Source organism: Palaemon carinicauda, unplaced genomic scaffold (assembly GCF_036898095.1).
Source record: "Palaemon carinicauda isolate YSFRI2023 unplaced genomic scaffold, ASM3689809v2 scaffold386, whole genome shotgun sequence".
Taxonomy (NCBI): Eukaryota; Metazoa; Arthropoda; class Malacostraca; order Decapoda; family Palaemonidae; genus Palaemon; species Palaemon carinicauda.
In genome coordinates, this window is record NW_027171530.1 from 29,337 (window position 1) to 47,247 (window position 17,911).

The 17,911-nt window shown below is 47.5% G+C and overlaps 1 long non-coding RNA gene across 2 annotated transcripts in view; it reads left to right on the forward strand.

Moving 5' to 3' along the window:
- LOC137636775 (uncharacterized) overlaps positions 1–17,911 on the forward strand; it is a 47,135-nt gene that overhangs the window by 15,065 nt on the left and 14,159 nt on the right. The window contains exons 1-2 of one of the 2 annotated variants that reach the window (XR_011043215.1): positions 4,970–5,031; positions 12,328–12,573. The exons of the other annotated variant lie outside the window; for it this stretch is intronic. This is a non-coding gene — a long non-coding RNA (uncharacterized lncRNA). Of the gene's footprint in view, positions 1–4,969; positions 5,032–12,327; positions 12,574–17,911 lie in introns of those variants that run through there. 2 annotated transcript variants of the gene reach the window in all.

Here is a 17,911-nt window from a genome sequence, read left to right on the forward strand (position 1 = left end):
GGCAGGGCAGGGTGGCACTGCCCCAGAGCCGTGCCAGACAGGTGTGGAAAGGTGGCTCGTGAAGGGCCGAGGCAGGGCAGGGTGGCACTGCCCCAGAGCCGTGCCAGACAGGTGTGGAAAGGTGGCTCGTGAAGGGCCGAGGCAGGGCAGGGTGGCACTGCCCCAGAGCCGTGCCAGACAGGTGTGGAAAGGTGGCTCGTGAAGGGCCGAGGCAAGGCAGGGTGGCACTGCCCCAGAGCCGTGCCAGACAGGTGTGGAAAGGTGGCTCGTGAAGGGCCGAGGCAAGGCAGGGTGGCACTGCCCCAGAGCCGTGCCAGACAGGTGTGGAAAGGTGGCTCGTGAAGGGCCGAGGCAAGGCAGGGTGGCACTGCCCCAGAGCCGTGCCAGACAGGTGTGGAAAGGTGGCTCGTGAAGGGCCGAGGCAAGGCAGGGTGGCACTGCCCCAGAGCCGTGCCAGACAGGTGTGGAAAGGTGGCTCGTGAAGGGCCGAGGCAAGGCAGGGTGGCACTGCCCCAGAGCCGTGCCAGACAGGTGTGGAAAGGTGGCTCGTGAAGGGCCGAGGCAAGGCAGGGTGGCACTGCCCCAGAGCCGTGCCAGACAGGTGTGGAAAGGTGGCTCGTGAAGGGCCGAGGCAAGGCAGGGTGGCACTGCCCCAGAGCCGTGCCAGACAGGTGTGGAAAGGTGGCTCGTGAAGGGCCGAGGCAAGGCAGGGTGGCACTGCCCCAGAGCCGTGCCAGACAGGTGTGGAAAGGTGGCTCGTGAAGGGCCGAGGCAAGGCAGGGTGGCACTGCCCCAGAGCCGTGCCAGACAGGTGTGGAAAGGTGGCTCGTGAAGGGCCGAGGCAAGGCAGGGTGGCACTGCCCCAGAGCCGTGCCAGACAGGTGTGGAAAGGTGGCTCGTGAAGGGCCGAGGCAAGGCAGGGTGGCACTGCCCCAGAGCCGTGCCAGACAGGTGTGGAAAGGTGGCTCGTGAAGGGCCGAGGCAAGGCAGGGTGGCACTGCCCCAGAGCCGTGCCAGACAGGTGTGGAAAGGTGGCTCGTGAAGGGCCGAGGCAGGGCAGGGTGGCACTGCCCCAGAGCCGTGCCAGACAGGTGTGGAAAGGTGGCTCGTGAAGGGCCGAGGCAGGGCAGGGTGGCACTGCCCCAGAGCCGTGCCAGACAGGTGTGGAAAGGTGGCTCGTGAAGGGCCGAGGCAGGGCAGGGTGGCACTGCCCCAGAGCCGTGCCAGACAGGTGTGAAAAGGTGGCTCGTGAAGGGCCGAGGCAGGGCAGGGTGGCACTGCCCCAGAGCCGTGCCAGACAGGTGTGAAAAGGTGGCTCGTGAAGGGCCGAGGCAGGGCAGGGTGGCACTGCCCCAGAGCCGTGCCAGACAGGTGTGAAAAGGTGGCTCGTGAAGGGCCGAGGCAGGGCAGGGTGGCACTGCCCCAGAGCCGTGCCAGACAGGTGTGAAAAGGTGGCTCGTGAAGGGCCGAGGCAGGGCAGGGTGGCACTGCCCCAGAGCCGTGCCAGACAGGTGTGAAAAGGTGGCTCGTGAAGGGCCGAGGCAGGGCAGGGTGGCACTGCCCCAGAGCCGTGCCAGACAGGTGTGAAAAGGTGGCTCGTGAAGGGCCGAGGCAGGGCAGGGTGGCACTGCCCCAGAGCCGTGCCAGACAGGTGTGAAAAGGTGGCTCGTGAAGGGCCGAGGCAGGGCAGGGTGGCACTGCCCCAGAGCCGTGCCAGACAGGTGTGAAAAGGTGGCTCGTGAAGGGCCGAGGCAGGGCAGGGTGGCACTGCCCCAGAGCCGTGCCAGACAGGTGTGAAAAGGTGGCTCGTGAAGGGCCGAGGCAGGGCAGGGTGGCACTGCCCCAGAGCCGTGCCAGACAGGTGTGAAAAGGTGGCTCGTGAAGGGCCGAGGCAGGGCAGGGTGGCACTGCCCCAGAGCCTTGCCAGACAGGTTTAAAAAGGTGGCTCGTGAAGGGCCGAGGCAGGGGAGGGTGGCACTGCCCCAGAGCCTTGCCAGACAGGTTTAAAAAGGAGGCTCGTGAAGGGCCGAGGCAGGGGAGGGTGGCACTGCCCCAGAGCCTTGCCCGACAGGTTTAAAAAGGAGGCTCGTGAAGGGCCGAGGCAAGGGAGGGTGGCACTGCCCCAGAGCCTTGCCCGACAGGTTTAAAAAGGAGGCTCGTGAAGGGCCGAGGCAAGGGAGGGTGGCACTGCCCCAGAGCCGTGCCCGACAGGTTTGAAAAAGGGAGGCTCGTGAAGGGCCGAGGCAAGGGAGGGTGGCACGGCCCCAGAGCCGTGCCCGACAGGTTTGAAAAAGGGAGGCTCGTGAAGGGCCGAGGCAAGGGAGGGTGGCACGGCCCCAGAGCCGTGCCCGACAGGTTTGAAAAAGGAGGCTCGTGAAGGGCCGAGGCAAGGGAGGGTGGCACGGCCCCAGAGCCGTGCCCGACAGGTTTGAAAAAGGAGGCTCGTGAAGGGCCGAGGCAAGGGAGGGTGGCACGGCCCCAGAGCCGTGCCCGACAGGTTTGAAAAAGGAGGCTCGTGAAGGGCCGAGGCAAGGGAGGGTGGCACGGCCCCAGAGCCGTGCCCGACAGGTTTGAAAAAGGAGGCTCGTGAAGGGCCGAGGCAAGGGAGGGTGGCACGGCCCCAGAGCCGTGCCCGACAGGTTTGAAAAAGGAGGCTCGTGAAGGGCCGAGGCAAGGGAGGGTGGCACGGCCCCAGAGCCGTGCCCGACAGGTTTGAAAAAGGAGGCTCGTGAAGGGCCGAGGCAAGGGAGGGTGGCACGGCCCCAGAGCCGTGCCCGACAGGTTTGAAAAAGGAGGCTCGTGAAGGGCCGAGGCAAGGGAGGGTGGCACGGCCCCAGAGCCGTGCCCGACAGGTTTGAAAAAGGAGGCTCGTGAAGGGCCGAGGCAAGGCAGGGTGGCACGGCCCCAGAGCCGTGCCCGACAGGTTTGAAAAAGGAGGCTCGTGAAGGGCCGAGGCAAGGCAGGGTGGCACGGCCCCAGAGCCGTGCCCGACAGGTTTGAAAAAGGAGGCTCGTGAAGGGCCGAGGCAAGGCAGGGTGGCACGGCCCCAGAGCCGTGCCCGACAGGTTTGAAAAAGGAGGCTCGTGAAGGGCCGAGGCAAGGCAGGGTGGCACGGCCCCAGAGCCGTGCCCGACAGGTTTGAAAAAGGTGGCTCGTGAAGGGCCGAGGCAAGGCAGGGTGGCACGGCCCCAGAGCCGTGCCAGACAGGTTTGAAAAGTGGCACTGCCCCAGAGCCGTGCCAGACAGGTTTGAAAAGGTGGCTCGTGAAGGGCCGAGGCAAGGCAGGGTGGCACTGCCCCAGAGCCGTGCCAGACAGGTTTGAAAAGGTGGCTCGTGAACGGCAGAGGCAAGGGAAGGGGGCATTGCCCTAGAGACTTACTATACCAGGGAGGGCCAGGCAATGGATGCTGATGCCTCAGCAGGTGGACCTGTGGGCTCCCCCAACTATGCTCACAAGGATGGTAAGGTTGCAGCTACTGAAGGAACTAGCGAGTTTGAGCGGGACTTGAACTCCAGTCTAGCGATCACCAGTCAATGACGTTACCAAATAACTCACCCCAACCCTAAAAAGAAAGCAAAGAACTGAATCAATTAGTGTTAAGTGGGTGGACCACTATAAACATATGGTTTTAAGTGTGGGAGATGATGGATACGGTTAGGAAGGATTTCCATTTTCTGTGAGCTGGTCTGGTGGCCGAACAATTTGCACTTACAGATTTTGATTTATTTATAATACTCTATTTACTAACAAAATTTGGATTTACTATGTCCAGGCTAGTTTGGTATTTTCACCCCGCCAACGAAGTTGGACGGAGGTTACGTCTTAATCCCTGTTTGTTACGTCTTAACCCGTTTGTGTGTGTGAGAACAGCTTCCTGGCCACTATTTTAACCTTGTAGTAATGAAACCTGCAGGGATCAACTGTTATGTAGAAAGCCGGAAATGGCTTAAATTCTGGTAGGTCAAGGTTTGGTCAAGCAAAATGTCCAATTTACGTAATTAGCTGTAAGTTTGGTTATCAGTGTCACAGAGGCTTCAAACTTGGTTCATAAAAAGTGTATGAAAATCCACGCCAAATAATACATGTTAAGGTCAAAGGTCTAGGTCAAGATGGAGCAAGGGGTCGAGAAATGAGCTTCCGCAGTGGAGGTCTGCACTCTACTGAGTGCGTAATGTTTATTATTATTAGGTAAGCTACAACCTTAGTTCTGTTTAAATGTTGAGTGAGGCGTAATAACTTGCGTGTCATTCGATTAAGATATGAAGTATATTTCTAGATATAGTTCATTGTTTAATTTTTGGAGACAGGTTTTGAGTTACTGCGCATGCATTGTTCCCCATAAAGCTCATAATCGAGTGATTTGCCCCAGATTATGGTTGGAAATGGTAAAGAAAAAAAAGGAAGCAAGTGGAAACAATATATGGTTTGGTATTTGGCTAGAAATTAAAGTGTCATATATTTACCCAGATTTTTTTTCTCATATAGGTTGTTTTTGGATGAAGTATTGTATATTTCCTCTGGGGGTGTATGTATTATAGCGGCCACCTGTATGTACGATTACGGCTAACCAAATACGGCAGTGGAAGGGGGTTTGCCAGGACGTAACAACCCCCCCCCCATTAGGTAAGTAGGTAACGACATGGCTTGTAGGTTAGGTAAGGGGGGGGGGGGGAATGTAATAGTTGATGTCAAATTTTTAATCCAAATCGGAGAAATTGGCTGCTGATATACAAAGGCTCCTTTTTTTTTTATTATGAGACTTGTCATTAAATTACTTTGAAGCAAATATAGCCATCGGTAATCTATGTGGGCTTAAGGATCAATTTTTAGAGCAGTTATAGATGGTCTGATACGGGTCGACAAAGATACCCCGTTTTATATTGAAGATCAAAGTTTTATGGCCTAACCTAACCTCCCCTTCTTCCCTTAACCTGCGTCTGCATGTCCTTACTGGCCTTGCTATACTGTGTCTACCCTTAGCAAGAGGAGAGTAGCCACTGAACAATAATAAGTGTCCTAGGCCAGCATAGGTGAGTTGGGTTGGGGTTGAAACCCCCTATGAATAAGGTGGAGAGAGTCCTAAGCTGGTTTGGTAGGGAAACGTGTTACAGTACTCACTATTGCTGAGGAAGTAACCGTGAATATTTTCCTAAATTTATTGGGGTTGGGGTTGAAACCCCCTATGAATAAGGTGGAGAGAGTCCTAAGCTGGTTTGGTAGGGAAACGTGTTACAGTACTCACTATTGCTGAGGAAGTAACCGTGAATATTTTCCTAAATTTATTGAAGTAATTATTGTTTAGTAGTCATTGCTGTGATATTTTGAAATTTCATGCGAAATCTAAAACATAGTTGTTCCAACACGGAGTACTTACCTCGAACTACTTTCTTAGGAGTATCTGGGGATCTCATCTCTATCCGACCAAGAATTTTGCATAGTTCCCCCTATCAGAAAGTGTCCTCAATACTGACTTAAAATACACGAGAAAACTCCTAAAATCTCATGTTTCACGAGGAAAACCTAAAAACTCTTTCAAAGATGTCAATTTAATCACATTTTTGGCTTGGATAGTGAAGAAATTAAGCGGTGTTTTCACCTGTGGTGTTCCACCTAATTTGGCCTAGATTACAATTATGGTTTTAGGTGAAATTAGAGAGGTAAAAAAGTGTTTTATAGCTCAAAGCAAATTTAATGAAAGTCTTTTATGTGTATCTTGTACCAAAGGTATTGGGCAAGCAACTTCTCATGTATTTGCCATTGATCACCGGATGCCTTTTATTATTCATCGCCCAAATACAGGAATTAAACATGAGGTTGTCAGGTTACAAATGAGGTGTTCCTATGATGTGTCGGATGTCAGATTTATATACAGTACAGTATATTACATACTGTACTCTATATTGCATACTCTACCTAATGTTTCATGTAACACACTATGTACAAAAACATAAAAGAAAGGGAATGTAAAGAAAGGAAAAAGTTTTTGACAATGTAGACGAGACAACTAGAGCTAACGAAGACGTGGGCAGAGGTAGAAAGTAGAGGTAGTTCTTTTCTTTAGGTTATTTTTGTCACATTCTCAATTGAATGAAATTCTTTTGACAATTGATTGGGGTTTGAATATCGTGCTATGGTTAATTCAGAGGGGTCTGGCCCGAAACCATGTTTCCTATAGCAACCAACGTTGTCTCCACTCAAACATTTAAATCTAGTTTAATAGTGACAGTGTTGTGTTTACCCACTGCTTCAGACAGCACTAGTGATTAACAGTCACTTTTTATTTCGGCTCGGTCGGGTGTAGACGTGTCTCGCTCTCCCGTTAACCTAAACTGTCGGGAATTAATTTCTTTTCGCTTTTTCTTTTTCAGGTGTGCCTACCTGTGAGGTCCAACCATATGCCACTCCGGGCCGTGAAGGACGCCGTTGCAACTCCTTCGTGTCCTCGGAGGAGACAGATTCTCGCAGTCTCTGTCCTTCGAGCCGAGGTCACTCGTGTTCGAATTAATCTCTTTGTTTTGTGTGTCGGGAGTGGTCGCCCTCCCTGTGTGTGAGGTTTGGTAGGCAGAAGTAGTAGTTTAAAAGAGATTTTAGGGGTCAGCCTCGAAGGACAAGAAGTAGAGTACAAGTAGCGCCCTAATAATGCCGGGACAACCTCGTTTGGGGTCTCCTCCCATTGTGTCTACCCTAGAGGGGTAGTGAGGGAGCCCTCCGTGGGAGTCCCTCTCGGATGACGCTGTTTGTCGCCTTCGTCATCAAGTTTGTCAGTCGTCGTCGTGGTGTTCATCGTCATTTGAAGTCAACAGAGACTTCGTCATATATAATTTTCCCTGTAGTATAATTTTTCAGGAAACCTTATAATTAATATTTTTTCCAGGAAACCTTAGAATTGATAATTTTATTACATTTTATTTCAGAACTTATAATCCGGAAAAACTTGTTCTTATTTGTGTTTTAGTTACCATATTTTTTTTTTTATTGAACTTTCTATAGATATAAAGAAATATTTGTTATTTTTTTCTCTTTTCAGATTACCATCTACATGGTTATGCCAGCATCATTGCTGCTTGGAAAGAATATGTTCTCACCATCACTTGACTGGTTGCAGCAGCACCATGTCCTCGGAGGAGACAGATCCTCACAGTCTCTGCCCTTCGTGCCGAGGTCAATCGTGTTCGAAGAAATATCCTTGTATTTTTGTCGGGGAGTGGTCGCCCTCCCAGTGGGTAAGGTTTGGTAAGCGGAAGAAGTTCAAAATGGATTCTCCTTCGAGGTCAGCCTCGGAGGGGAAGAAGTTGAGTACACGAGTAGCGTCCTGGTAACGCCGCGACAATCTCGTCCTGGGTCTCCTCCCATTGTCTCCCCTAGAGAGGCAGTGAGGGAGCCCTTGCCCTTGAGCGGAGGAGTCCTTCTCAGACGACGACGTTTGTCGACTGTGGCCCTCCTTGGCGTTGACGGCTCCTATTCTTCGGCTCTCTCCTAATAGGTTCGCTAATGTACCTATTAGTCTGAACCTTCCTTCACGTCCGACGAAACGTGTTCCTCTACCCCAGAGGTTATCGCTTCTGTCTACTGGAGCTGCTAGAGTGCCCCCCCAGCCACCCCAACCTTACCCGCTCAAGCGGTTAGGCAGTGTTGTCACCTGGCAATCAGTCTTAATGGCTACCTTCCAGGTAAGCTGAAAGATAATTCACATAAATAATTATCTCCGAATTTTTCATTTTCAGTGACCTGTTTGTTTTTAGCTGTAGATTTTTTTTCTGGCAGGTTTTATTATGAACATTGGTTGTCCCGACACAAGATACAAACCTTACACTCCTTAACCTAGCATTGTTATTTCGGTGTAGCTGAAAACTAGTCGAAACTTGAGTTAACCAGAGTGTAACTACCCAGTGTTTACCCACTGCTTCAGCCAGCTCTAGTGACTAACCGTCACTTTTTATTTTGGCTCGGTCGAGTGTAGACGTGTTTCACTCTCCCGTTATCCTAAACTGTCTTGAACTAATTTCTTTTCGCTTTTTCTTTTTCAGGTGTGCCTACATGTGAGGTCCAACCATGCCACTCTGTCCAGGCCGGGAAGGACGGCGTTGCAACTCCTTCATGTCCTCGGAGGAGACGGTTTCTCACAGTCTCTGTCCTTCGTGTCGAGGTCACTCTTGTTCGAATTAATCTCCTTGTAGAGTGTGCCGGGAGTGGTCGCCCTCCCCGTGTGTGAGGTTTGGTAGGCAGAAGTAGTAGTTTAATAGAGATTTTCCATTTTAAGGGTCAGTCTCGAAGGACAAGTACAAGTGGCGCCCTAATAATGCCGGGACAACCTCGTTTTGGGGTGTCCTCCCATTGTGTCTACCCTAGAGGGGTAGTGAGGGATCCCTCCGTGGGAGTCCCTCTCAGACGACGCTGTTTGTGGCCTTCATTATTAAGTTTGTCAGTCGTGGTGGTGGTTGTCATCGTCATTTGATGTCAACAGAGACTTCGTCATATATAATTTTCCCTGTAGTATAATTTTTCAGGAAACCTTATAATTAATATTTTTTCCAGGAAACCTTAGAATTGATAATTTTATTACATTTTATTTCAGAACTTTTAATCCGGAAAAACTTGTTCTTATTTGTGTTTTAGTTACCATATTTTTTTTTTATTGAACTTTCTATAGATATAAAGAAATATTTGTTATTTTTTTCTCTTTTCAGATTACCATCTACATGGTTATGCCAGCATCATTGCTGCTTGGAAAGAATATGTTCTCACCATCACTTAACTGGTTGCAGCAGCACCATGTCCTCGGAGGAGACAGATCCTCACAGTCTCTGCCCTTCGTGCCGAGGTCACTCGTGTTCGAAGAAATATCCTTGTATTTATGTCGGGGAGTGGTCGCCCTGCCAGTGGGTGAGGTTTGGTAAGCGGAAGAAGTTCAAAATGGATTCTCCTCCTTCGAGGTCAGCCTCGGAGGGGAAGAAGTTGAGTACACGAGTAGCGTCCTGGTAACGCCGCGACAATCTCGTCCTGGGTCTCCTCCCATTGTCTCCCCTAGAGAGGCAGTGAGGGAGCCCTTGCCCTTGAGCGGAGGAGTCCTTCTCAGACGACGACTTTCGTCTACTGTGGCCCTCCTTGGCGTTGACGGCTCCTATTCTTCGGCTCTCTCCTAATAGGTTCGCTATTGTACCTATTAGTCTGAACCTTCCTTCACGTCCGACGAAACGTGTTCCTCTACCCCAGAGGTTATCGCCTCTGTCTACTGGAGCTGCTAGAGTGCCCCCCCAGCCACCCCAACCTTACCCGCTCAAGCGGTTAGGCAGTGTTGTCACCTGGCAATCAAAGTCTTAATGGCTACCTTCCAGGTAAGCTGAAAGATAATTCACATAAATAATTATCTCCGAATTTTTCATTTTCAGTGACCTGTTTGTTTTTAGCTGTAGATTTTTTTTCTGGCAGGTTTTATTATGAACATTGGTTGTCCCGACACAAGATACAAACCTTACACTCCTTAACCTAGCATTGTTATTTCGGTGTAGCTGAAAACTAGTCGAAACTTGAGTTAACCAGAGTGTAACTACCCAGTGTTTACCCACTGCTTCAGCCAGCTCTAGTGACTAACCGTCACTTTTTATTTCGGCTCGGTCGAGTGTAGACGTGTCTCACTCTCCCGTTATCCTAAACTGTCTTGAACTAATTTCTTTTCGCTTTTTCTTTTTCAGGTGTGCCTACATGTGAGGTCCAACCATGCCACTCTGTCCAGGCCGTGAAGGACGGCGTTGCAACTCCTTCATGTCCTCGGAGGAGACGGTTTCTCACAGTCTCTGTCCTTCGTGTCGAGGTCACTCGTGTTCGAATTAATCTCTCTGTTTTGTGTGTCGGGAGTGGTCGCCCTCCCTGTGTGTGAGGTTTGGTAGGCAGAATTAGTAGTTTAAAAGAGATTTTAGGGGTCAGCCTCGAAGGACAAGAAGTAGAGTACAAGTAGCGCCCTAATAATGCCGGGACAACCTCGTTTGGGGTCTCCTCCCATTGTGTCTACCCTAGAGGGGCAGTGAGGGAGCCCTCCGTGGGAGTCCCTCTCGGATGACGCTGTTTGTCGCCTTCGTCATCAAGTTTGTCAGTCGTCGTCGTGGTGTTCATCGTCATTAAGTCATCAGAGACTGTCATATATAATTTTCCCTGTAGTATAATTTTTCAGGAAACCTTATAATTAATATTTTTTCAGGAAACCTCAGAATTGATAATTTTGTTACATTTTATTTCAGAACTTTATTTTAATCTGGAAAAACTTGTTCCTATTTGTGTTTTAGTAACTATTTTTTTTTATTGAACTTTCTATAGATATAAAGAAATATTTGTTATTTTTTTCTCTTTTCAGATTACCATCTACATGGTTATGCCAGCATCATTGCTGCTTGGAAAGAATATGTTCTCACCATCACTTGACTGGTTGCAGCAGCACCATGTCCTCGGAGGAGACAGATCCTCACAGTCTCTGCCCTTCGTGCCGAGGTCACTCGTGTTCGAAGGAATATCATTGTAGTGTGTGTCGGGAGTGGTCGCCCTCCCAGTGGGTGAGGTTTGGTAGGCGGAAGAAGTTTAAAATGGATTCTCCCCCTTCGAGGTCAGCCTCGGAGGGGAAGAAGTCGAGTACACGAGTGGCGTCCCGGTAATGCCGGGACAACCTCGTTCGGGGTCTCCTCCCATTGTCGCCCCTAGTGAGGCAGTGAGGGACCCCTCGAGTGGAGGAGTCCTTGGCGTTGACGGCTCCTATTCTTCGGCTCTCTCCTAATAGATTCGCTAATGTACCTATTAGTCTGAACCTTCCTTCGCGTCCGACGAAACGTGTTCCTCTACCCCAGAGATTATCGCCTCTGTCTACTGGAGATGCAGGAGGAAGTTTTTTGATGTTGACGTCATCTTGGAAGCATTCGACGAATTGTGAAGTCATCATTATTGAATTCGTCAAATTCATTATCGTCGCCCTCGTCATTAAGTTTAAGTCATTGCCATCAAAGTCATCAGAGTCTTCGTCATATATAATTTTCCCAGTAGTCTATTTTTTCAGGAAACCTTGAAATTAATATTTTTGTTACATTATTATCTTACAGAAATTTATTTTAATCAGGAAAAATTTAATAATTGTGTTTTAGTTATTTAATTTTTGTTTTTTTACCTGCGGAAATATTTGTTTTTTCTCATTTCAGAATACGATCTACATGGTAATCCAAGCATCATTGAAGAAATTGGATTGTAATAAATGGCAACAGCACGGGGATAGTCTTGCCAATAAAATGAGGGAAGTAACAAATATCATATCACCTTGGAGGTATAACATGATACCCCGAAAATGGGAGGCGACTCTTTGTCGTCTCCGTATTGGTCAAACACGGTCGACACATGAGTTTCTGCGGAAGGGCCAACACCAACCGTATTGCGAGGACTGTTTAGTACCTTTAACAGTGAGGCTTTTGTTGACCGAATGCCCTAATTGTAATAACTTGAGAAATAGATATCTGTTTGAGGCTTGAGGTGAGGATGGCAGGGTCCTCCTTGCCAAGATTCTTGGACATGTGTCCTACTATGTGAGCGGCATTTTTAGATTTATTTCAGAAGCAGGTCTTCTGAAAACTATTTTAACTGTTATAATGACTTAACTTTTATGGTTTTAATTGAATTCTTTTATTTTTCATATATAATAAATGCTATCGGCGTCAATGACCTTTGATGTCAGGATGCCAGAAAACTTTCAATCAATCAATCATGTTCTCGCCTATGGGTAGCAGTGGCAGGTGATGTAACTGCACCATATTGGTTGTCTCTCTGCTTCCCCTCTCACCGGTGTACCTGTTGACATGGAAACGGATACAGTACACGTGTGCTTGGGTCATCAAAAACCAAGCAAAGATGAAAGCGGCTTAAACTGCTTCCCAAAAACCCCATGGATCAGGGAGACGAAGACGTACGTCGGCAATATCCGCCCTACTTGATGCGCATTTACTTGACTGCCCAGCGTTTGTTTAAAATAATATATTTGTCTGTGACGATGACAGACGGAAAGAAAAAAGATTGCCACAGAATAATCCATAGAAAACAAAGTGTATTACTTGAATGGACGGACCCCTCTGAATAGTTTGATGTATGAAAGGCAAACGTTTTGGATTGTAAGATCCGAGTATCCACTTGTTGAGGATTCAGTTTTGTATTGCTTGGTAATTTTTTTTTGAGAATTTGAAATTCTGTAATGGATTTTGACATTTGACATTTATATATGGTGGAGACAGTTGGTTGACATGTGACATCCTGTACTTTTCTTAATGGTGTCTGTTTTTTATAACAATTTTTGTTCATTTCAGGTGTATTTAGACATTGCATGAATATACATACATATACCAAGGCACTTCCCCCAATTTTGGGGGGGTAGCTGACATCAACAAATGAAACAAAAACGAAAAAGGGGACCTCCACTCTACATTCCTCCCAGCCTGACAAGGGACTCAACCGAGTTCAGCTGGTACTGCTAGGGTGCCCACAGCCCACCCTCCCACATTATCCACCGGAGATGAAGCTTCATAATGCTGAAAATATACTACAATAATTGTGTAGGTTGCATTAGGTTTCCTTTTTCAATATTGATGCAAAGTAATGAAGTATAGATCAAGAATTTTAATTTTTCAAAGACTTGCTTTAGTAAGTGGTAAAATAGTGCTTTAATGAGTATAAGGTTGTCTCAAACCAGCAAGCTGTGTTGTACAGTATGTTACTGGGATGTCCGTGTACAACCACTCCAAACTTTGGTGATATTGAATCGTAGAGAAACATTTGGTTCCATTTGTTATTTTTCTGAAAATTTTATAAGTGTTATGAGGTATTTTGGGATTTTCGTCCATTGCAAATATTTTTTAAACTCGTCTTAATTTGATAGGACCAAAGTGTAAAACCTGAAAGTCTTTCAGTTGGTAAAAAGGAAAAGAGAGGAATTTAACCATGAGAATGAAGATAGTCAGACCTTACCACCTGTTGGTTTGTGTATCACAAATTGATAAACTTTCAACTTTGAGCTGCTTAACATTATTTATGCAATAAATTTTGTTAGTTCTACACGAACGCAAACCCTCGTCTTTTCTATAGGTGCATGTATCAGCGAAGCACAAAACTCAAATGTTTGAATTATAGAAAGTTTGAGGTAGTTGCTGATAGGTAACCTGGTAACCCCCATGCCTTTACACTGCCATATCACATAGTAACCACTTTGTCTTCAGCTACCGAATAGTAGGCCTACAGGCATGCTCTCGTTACTAGCAGACTTGGCTTTTTTGCACTTAATATTTTTCATTGCAGATTTGTAGGCATGCCTTCCTGTCCAGGTGTTCTCGGCCATTTGTGTGAACAGAACCTCTGTTGTTCCACATTCTTTGTGTCCCCTTGGGTTGTTGTGGCCAATATGGTAATGTACCTGCCTGGTGATTGCCAGACTGGGGCTTAACTCCCGCTCAAACTTGATAGTTCCTTTGGTCGCTACAACCTCGCCATCCTTGTGAGCTAAGGATGGCGGTTTGGTGGAGCCTATTGTTCATAGCTATGTTGTACAAATTTGAGTCTTTTATGCAAAGAACTCGTTTAATCACTTATTTTACAGATGTATCAAGTTGACGTAATGTTTTTATATATGTAGACACTATTTCATCATTACAGTGTAAGCGTTGCCGTTTTCATTTCTGCTTATTGCGGCATTTTTGGAGGGCGGGGAAATCTTTTCAGTGTGCAGAAGTTTCCTCTGATCAACGGGGTCCAATGTCGAAGATGGTGGTAGTCTCTAACTTACATGAGACACTTTCAGCCAGAAGTGGTTACATCTCAAGAGCCACCGTTTAACTGTGGTTCATCAAGCCCGCATCTGACTCCTTCAAATCCAATCTCTTTAGGGGCAGCCAGATCCTAGGGATTCGGCATGAGGAATCGCCCTTTTTGTCTGGTCTATGGGACCCAGGCAGAAAACGAACCTGAGAAGAGGATTGAAAAATGAGAATCCGCCGAGGAGTCGACCTCCTCGTCCTTTCCCCAGATTTGACGTTCTCTTCAGATGCTGCAAAAGAAAGGTTGACCCCACATGCTGTACGACTCGGCCTCCAGCCTCTGGTCAGAATCTGAGTGGTACTATCATTTAGATCTCCTAGAGATGAGTGCAGCCTTGCAGCAGATACATCAATCCCTGGCGGGTCACTCGGTGGTAATGGCGAACGACGACACCACGATAGCGGCTCATTTAGAACAAATAGGGCGGTGCTTGTTTTTCGCAGCACTTCTTTCTTCTAGCATGGTATGGTAAATGTTCTGAAGAACACTCGGTTTCTCTATCAGCTCAATTATTCCGGACAAGCAGGAATGTGCTCACGGTCTTCTGAGCAGAGCTACTCGGATAGTGGTCCCCGAGTGGTCTTTGTATCATCCAGTGGCCTACAAAGTCCTGACTTTGAGGGGTTCCAGAGAGTGGATCTCTTCGCAACGTCCCTGAATAACTTGTCTCCACTCTACGGTTCACCAGTCCCGGATCCCCAGGCTCTAGGGGTGGATGCATTGGGCAACGGCAGGTAAGCATTGGCGTTTTAGCCATTTTTCCCTGCACTGCTTGATCATCTGCAACCTGGCATTGCCCCTCTCGGCTCCGCTTTGCATCTGTGGGATGGTCCCGTACCTTCTTAGGATGCTGACGGAAGTGCCGAGAAACTCCCTCCACGACACGATTTACTAGACAGCCTCATGTGATCATCTTCCATAGAGCCATAGGCCCCCTACATTCTTCACGCCTGGACACTTTTCAACATCTCCTTACACGGAGAAGCTTTCACAGCAAGTTGTAAAAGGATATTCTGGATACCTCCAGAATTCTCCAATTGCTGGCTAACAGGCTAGCGGACTTCCTTCAGTGGTTGATGTCATGGACAGGGTATCTCACCCCCTCGTTGCTACTTTCCAGCATAACCTTCAAGGGGGAAACTCCCCTCGGTCTCGGCAATGAAAGGCTACTACTCGTCTATGAGCTTCGCCTTCAGGCTGAAAAGAATTAACCTTTCCTCTCTTTGGTATTGTCTCTCAGTCAGAAGTTAGACCTAATCCACGTAGCATGGTTTGTGTCCTTCAGTCCCTAAAGAGTGCCCCCAACAACCCAGGACGCCAAACCGCAGATCTTCACCTATCCTTGAATACAGTTTTCTCGCTCGTTTTGGCTTTGGCTAAGAGAGTTGGCAAATCCTATGGTCCTTCTTCGTGTCATTCACGGTGATGGGTAAGGTAATACTCAACTTTGTTCCTAGAAGCTCGGATCCCACATTCAAACAGTTCAGATTGGGAGTCCTATGTAGCGTGACCAATGATCCAGATCAACGGCTACTGTAATACGCTTGGAAGAACCTGAGGTGCTACCTCAGGAGAACTACAGGAGCTCACCCCTGAGTGTCGGTACTCTTCGTCAGCTCAGAGAAGGTAAAACGAAGGATCACCAAGAGCCTGTTCTCGGCTTGGATTCGCAAGGTCATAGACTGAGCATTGAACTCTGAGCCTTCTCCTTAGATGAGACGACCCACAGCTCATGACGGTAGGGGCATACATATGTCCCTAGCGTTCAAGAAAAACTACTCGTACAGGTTCTAAAAGGGGGTCTGTGGAAGCATCGGACGACCTTCGCCACCCATTACCTTGAAGAAAAGACCCCCAGGAACATGAGTACGTTCTCCCTTGCCCATGTGGTGGCTGGACGACAAATGGTTTAAACACCTCAGGCTCCTTGATGGGCAAGTAGCAGATGGTGTAGTGCCGAGGTTACTACTAAGTCTGGGATGAATGAGAAGAATGACTGGCTCTTTCTTTCATCTTCCCATCTCTGGGGGAACCTACAGTACTTTGCAAGCTGGCCACCTCTATCTATAGGTAAAACCATTTCCCTTGTGTAACCTGGTATAGCGATACTGTAGATCCTTGTGTCCCCATATCCCCTGGCTAAGTGGGATTGGCTAACCTTTATGGTTGGTTCAAAGATTACGATACTTTGCAAGCTGGCCTCCTCTCTCTGCAGGTAAAACCAGAGGTGTATACTCATGTTCTCATGCACCCTGGGGAGGTGGGATTTGGTAACGTTTGTTGGGTTAAAGATCTCTTGATTTTTGAGAAATCTTACCCAGACTAGTCACTCTGCTGGTATCGCACAATCACACAGCTTGATTAGGCTGCTAGAGCGTGCTATTGCACAGAGGTTTTAGCGAAGCGTCGAGGTTTTCCCCCTTATAACCCTTTTACCCCCAAAGGACGTACTGGTACGTTGCGCAAAAGCCACCCCTTTACCCCCATGGACGTACCGGTATGTCCTAGCAAAAAAATGCTATTAAAATTATTTTTTTCATCTTTTTTAAAAAAAATTTGAAAAAATTCAGGCATTTTCCAAGAGAATGAGACCAACCTGACCTCTCTATGACAAAAATTAAGGCTGTTAGAGCAATTTAAAAAAAATATACTGCAAAATGTGCTGGGAAAAAAATAGCCCCCTGGGGGTTAATGGTTGGAAATTTCCAAATAGCCAGGGGGTTAAAGGGTTAAGTGCGTAACACGAAGGGGGGAAAAACCCGGGGTCAGAAGCCAGCCAGTTGGTTAGCACTGTCACCACCTTAGGGGCCGAGTCTTCCTTAATGAAGAGCAAAAGGGTCGGTATTTAGTGTCGGAACAAATAACAAATTTAAAGCAATTTGTACTTTTCGTAACGATACCAACCTTTAGCTCTTAATACAAATTTGGCCTGCCAACACCTATCCCCTGGTAAATTCTGCCTGTAAGTAAAACTGACCATAAAAGACAGGTGTGTGTGTGAACAGGCTAGCCAGTACTACCCTCTCCCCTCCACTAGATAGTGGGGGCCATTACACCTGGCTAAAAGTCTCATGGCTAGTCTTCTCTCTGAAAATATGTTCCCTAATAAAGAACCCACGGTTTGTATCGTTAGGAAAAATACAAATTACTTGAACTTAGTTGTTTCTAAGAAGCATAGGTTTAACATGAAATTCAGATGTCTATCTTAGGTTTTTATCATATTTTTATCTCTTACATGTTATGTATTTTTCCCTCCCGAATTTGTTTGGCTGAGCTCTGTAAGAATCAAGTTTGACTCGTAGGGATGGTTAATCTTTTTTATAATATCATCATTAATTATATGTAATTACCTTACATTTTAATTTGACCAGGCTGAACAGGCTATGGAGATACATCTTCGTTGATATTGCTTAGGAAAAGAATCCTTCCCATATGCATAATGAAGCAGTCTGAGTAGCATAGAAAATTCACTGTTTAGTACTGTAATCCTAAGATGGGGGCTCTCAACTTATGACCCCTCATGAAATTTTACCCATTTTGTTTTTACCCCCCTTTCAGTTATCTCCAAAATTCAACAGCTTCCACGTAAAAATAAAGTTGTTCCAACACGGAGTACTTACCTAGAACGACTTTCTTATGAGTATCTGGTATCTCCTGCCTAACTGACCAAAAATTTTGCGTAGTTTCCCCTATCTCTGTTTTCCCTTGTCGGGTCCCTCCGTGGCAGATGGATACTCGCCCTGAGGCGACCCGGGGTAAGCATGCGAGAGCACGCAGCTAAGTCTGAGTTGCCAGTAAGCATCTGGTCGTGGCGTAGATAACATCTCGCCACTCTCTCTCACATCTCGTCTGACCCGTCATTGTGTTCCAAGTTTTCCCTTTGTGCTTTCCCATCCTTTCCTTGTGTTACTTGTGTTGCTTGTTATTCATGTATTACCTTATTGAATCTCAACTTTTTTCCCCGGGTCCAAGGCCGTTCTGTCTTGCGGGGCTTGGCTGTCTAAGCCCGATGTCGACCCGCACATCTCATCCCACCCACCTGTTGAGGTGTGATGGTGGTTCTCTCTTTAATGCATGCAAATC